Raw genomic sequence first — 5,355 nt, 5'->3', positions numbered from 1 at the left:
CTGGTTCGAATCCCTATTCGTGTGTTTCCTAGACTATGGGAAACACCTATATTGAGCAGCAGCGATATAGGAAGATGCTGAAAGGCATCATCTCAACTGGGCGGGAGATGGCAATGGTAAACCCCTCCTACCAAAGACAACCACAGGGCTCTGTGGTCACCAAGAGTCGACACAAACTTGACGACACACTTTACCTTCTCCTTGGAAGGAGGAGAAAGAGAGGGGGAAAGAAAACAGAGAAAACACACATTTTCTCCTCCTAATTTGACAGCACACTTTCTCCTCCTTCCAAAAGATGGTGACTGACATCACCATCAGAGTGCTTTGGGCCACTTCCAGCCTCAAAGGCAGGATGCCTCTGAGTACCATTTGCAGGGGAGTGACAGCAGGAGGGAGGGCATGCCCTCAACTCCTGCCTGTGGCTTCCGCTGGCATCTGGTGGGCCACTGTGCGAAACAGGATGCGGGACTAGATGGGCATTCTTGGGCTTGATCCAGCAGGGCTGTTCTTATGTTCTTATGACATGATGTATAGTAGTACAGCATCATTGCACAAAGGAATCAAACCGTCCTAGGTGGGTCCAACCAACAGCACAAAACCAACCAAAAGAACCCACCACTGTCAAACAATCTTAAAACTGCATTAAAAAAAAATGCATAGAAGATGGCACAAAGTATCAAAGCTGCAAATAGGAGAAACATCTGGTATTCATAAAAAATGGGATGGAACAACTAGATATTTAATATACTCTTATGACCCATAAATAGTAACAATACATATCACCTAATAAAAAAACATGTCCATGAAAAGACACAAATCTTACAATCAATCTTACCATTGGAATCACCAGTATCAGTATACAAGAAATATGGGAACTTGCAAATCAATATGGCAAGTTTCTCAATAAATAATAGATCAACAGAAATGTAAGAAAAATCCAATGGTTCTTGAATTTGATGGTCCAATAGGTTCTGAGTCTTACAGGACACAGGCATTCATAACAGCCCACAAATGTATTCACTTTCGCCAGACGCGTTTGGCCTTCTTCAGTAGCATTGTAATGCAAATTCCTGTAGTGTCCAAACAGTGACTCTGCTTCTCACATGAAGCCATACAGCATGGCTGTATATCTATGTCTCCCAGTTATCCTTTTGTAACTGGGAGGCATGGACATACACCCATGCTGGCAGGAGAGTTTTTTTATTAACTTAAAAGGAAATTTGAAATCTGATCAACAGCAGATTAAACATTGGGCTCCAATGTTTTTATTAGGTGATATGTATTGTTAATATTTATGGGTCATAAGAGTATATTTATTAGATATCTAGTTGTTCCATCTCATGTTTTTATGAATACTAGATGTTTCTACTATTTGCAACTTTGATTGTCTGTGCCATCTTTTCTTCCATGCATATATATATATTGCAGTTTTAAAGTTGTTTTACAGCATCATTGCACACCATGTCAGGGTTGTTGTGAATTTGTAGGGCGGCCCCAATGCTGCAGAGAATGAGTAGTTGTGCAACAGCAGTTATTCCTATTCATGGCAAGGGGAGTAACAGTGGCAGCACTGACTGCACAATCACTTGCTCTTTGCAGTATCGGGGTTACCTTATTAGTCTGTACAAGCCTTGAAACAGTGCACAGTAGTGCTATAGTATGACACGTTATGTCAGCCAGACATACCAGCAGTGATGCAACTGACCTTCGTTGAGCTTGTGATCCAGCTGGTCACAGTGCATTCATTATAGTAAGATGAGTGTTTTCAACGTTCTGCCATTATAAGCTCTGAACATTTTTATTGCTTATAAAGTCAAAGGTATCCACCCAATCCCTCTGAAATAATGCACACATTGACTAGGGGGCAAGAGACATCACTCCTTGAAATTTGGTGCAAATCCATTGCAAAATGGCTGAGATGCAGCAGTTTAAGTTTTTAACTCTTAAAAAGAGGTTTCAAAGTTTGGCGACCTTTTTTTCCACCAGAGATAATAGATATTTTTAAATGTTTGATGTCTTTTTAGCACTCCCCCCAAATTCAGGTCCTTGAGGCACTGGTGCCTTTTGCTGGTTTGAAAAACATCAATTTAGTGATTTTTTAAACTGTTGGAAATCCCCATAATAACAGGGAAAATAACATAACTAAGAGCATAACTGAGTCTGCCCACTGAAAATTCTGAAGCCAAAGTTGGGAGGGGCAAGTCCTGGCAATTGCCAGTGAGTGATTTCCTGGTTCTGAACATAGGTGCCTGATAAGGGTAGTCTATGAACACTCTGCAACCAGTCCTCCCCCTTTCCATTCATGGGCATTGGTTTTCTCCCTCTGCCCCCTTGCTCTCACCCTCACCAAAGTGGGGAAGCAGAGGCCCTCAGCAAAGCTTGGAATAAATTACTAGAAAGTAAGTCCATTGATTCCACTGGAGCTTATTCAGGGGCGTAGCTAGGAGAGAGGGGGCCCGTGTTCATCCCTCTCTTGGGCGGCCCCCTAGAGTGAGGGAGACAATGAAGAAAATAGGGAGGGATGGAGCTGGAGGGCCCTCAGGAGCTGGGGGCCCGTGTTCTTTGAACCCTTTCGTTCAATTATAGCTATGCCCCTGAGCTGAGTAAACCCACATAGGTATCAGGACCAGCAGATTCTAGGCAAGAATGTGAGTTTTCAGTGGGGTGATCTTCACTTCCATGCCATATAAGCTGTAAAGACTTTGTATAGTCTGGTATATGATGATGGCTTTAGAAATGAGGCTCCATGCACCTTCACTTTGCCTTGGTCATTCAGTTGGCCATTGGGCTGGGGAGCGGTGTATCCAGGCAGACCTTTAACAGGTTCGATTTCCCTAATGACTTCATAGAAATGCCCCTGATGAAGTTGTGCCTGATACATCTCTGATCAAAGCAAAGTGTGGGTGCATGAGTGCCTGGAGCCTCATTTCTAAAGCCATCTTCATATACCAGACTGTACAGAGTCTTTACAGCTTATATGATGCGGAAGTTAAGATGGGCACCTTAACTTGCAATTTCCATTCTTTTTGGAGCCAGCTCCACAAACCCAGTTTTTAAAATCGTCAGTAGCTGTGGCACGGCTCCGTGCCGCAGCTACTCATGAGTAGACCCCCAGCCGGGAGGCTTAAAAGCAGCCTCCCGGCTTGGGGGTCTCTCCAGCATGCTCTGTGTGCTCACGCAGGGCATACTGGAGCTTCCGAGGGCCGCATGGCCTCCAAAATCCTCAGCCCTGGCTGGCTCCGTGACGGAGCCAGCAGTTGTGTGGGTGGCCGCTGCAGCCGCCCAGAGCAGACTGGCTGGTTGTCTGCGGGGAGAGCGGGCTAAGCCCACTCTCCCCGCAACCCCCCTAGAGGCTCTTCACACGAATCATGCGAAGAGCCTCATTATCTCTCTTCTGGTCCAGGGCATGCTTGTCTGTGTGTCTGTGTTCAGGCTTGGGGGTGGATTCTAAGGTTCAGTTAAGCCTTCTTACTTGCTGTCTTGAATTTCGAACTGAGAGGTTCTCTCTCTCACTGCTTAAAAGACTGTTAGTTTGTTATTTTCTTAGCCTACGTTTAATTAGCAATAGATATCACTCTTGTTTCTCAGTTCAAGTAACCTTCCTGTGTCGTCATGTATACAAGACAAGTAATTACTCTGCAACAGGTATGAAAAGTCCAAAGGCCAGAGCCCATATAATGTCCACGTGATGTCTGCTGGGTCCCAGAGGCTTCTTGAGCCACGCTCTCTCCACTTAATAGTGGCACTGGCCTCAGCAGGGGATGGAGGATGCTTTGAAGTGGGGAGGTTTTCAGCATTGTCAGCAGCTACCGCAGCTTTAGGCCAAATTTACACCTAACGTGAACCTGTGGTTCCGCTCCCCACCCCGCTCCACTCTCCTGTCCGAATTTGGATGTAATGGAGAGCAGGGAGCCTGCAGTCAGGGAGACTGCAGAGAGGAGGGGCAACTGGTTAGGCAGGCTTCCTTCTTGCATGAGGGATAGCCCGCACAGCCAATCATGGCTGGATAGAGGGAGGAGCTTCCCCCAGTAACTCTGGTTAAAGAGAATGCAGCCTCCTGTGCCACATTCACATGTAACACTGGGGAACCCAAACCTCAGCTGTGAGCAGCGAAGCACACTACAAACCTAGGGTTCAAAATGGGAACAGAGTTGCACATATTCAGACATTCAGGTTTGTCAACCTCTGGCTCCTTTAACTCTGGTTTCTTGTTAGGTGTGAATGTAGCCATACTCTCCTTGCACTCACTCTCTCTCTCTCTCTCCCCTATGAGGCCCTGCTTAGGCTGTCTCTGCTGCATCAGAGTACCCTTCTTATCACAGGCCCTACTTCTAAATAGCCTTTGGCAATAAATCCCTGCAACTCTCATGGGAAGCCGAAATTCCAGGAGCCAAAATCTCAACCTCTCGTGAGATCTCATGCTTCCTTTCCATCCACCCATTCTCCTCCCCCACACTTGCTTTCCCATTTTCTCACCCTGAGTCTCTCGTTCCAGCTTTGAGTGGGCCGAGGCAGCTGTTGCTAGTGTCTACGTTATGTGTCTTTTTAGATTGTGAGCCCCCTTTGGACAGGTGACTGTCTTATTTATTTATCATTTCACTTTCTATGTGAACTGCTTTGAGAACATTTGTTGCAAAGCGGTATATAAATTCATAGAAGTAGTAAGGCTTTTGTCTCTTTAGTACTTTAGTTTTGACTGTAAATTCATCTCTGCAACTTATGAACTGTGGAGCTCTTTTTATTTTTCTGTCAGTCATATTTCTGTCTTTCAGTACCCTAAGCAGTCGCATTATTGTGTATAAAATGAGTTTATAAAGTATAAAATTATAAATAAAAAGCAAGAAAGGGCAGGCTATCGTTAAGATCTATATTGCTGTGTGATCAGATACACTTTTTATGGTTTGCAATCTGGCTTAGCAGGAAAGGCGTACAAGGTTGATAAGGTGGAGGGGGATGAATCAGGAATAGGGTTGGTAGGTCCACTGAATGCAAAAATCTGAAATTTTGGAGGTGGGGTTTGATGATGTTACAAGACAGGGCCTGGTGATGTCTCCAGTAGAGTTGTGTGTGTGTTCGACCCCCCATTTTTTTTGGCCCAAATCTGAAACACCCCCATTATGTTCTTTGTTTGAAATCAGCCAATCCGAAACACCCCTATTTTGTTATTTGTTTGAAATTGCAAAATCCGAATCTGAAATGTTTTGGATTTTAAAAAAACAGCCCCAGGGCAAAACTAGTGGGGGTGGTAGTTCCCAATGGGTGGAAGCTATCACCCAAATTTCAGAGGAATTAGGCAAAAGGCTGATTTTTGGTGAATTTTTGAAGTTAAAGATTTTTGACATAGGGAATAATGGA

Source organism: Hemicordylus capensis, chromosome 3, assembly GCF_027244095.1.
Source record: "Hemicordylus capensis ecotype Gifberg chromosome 3, rHemCap1.1.pri, whole genome shotgun sequence".
Taxonomy (NCBI): domain Eukaryota; kingdom Metazoa; phylum Chordata; class Lepidosauria; order Squamata; family Cordylidae; genus Hemicordylus; species Hemicordylus capensis.
The sequence above is the reverse complement of the archived record's forward strand: the minus strand, read 5'-3'. Positions refer to the sequence as shown.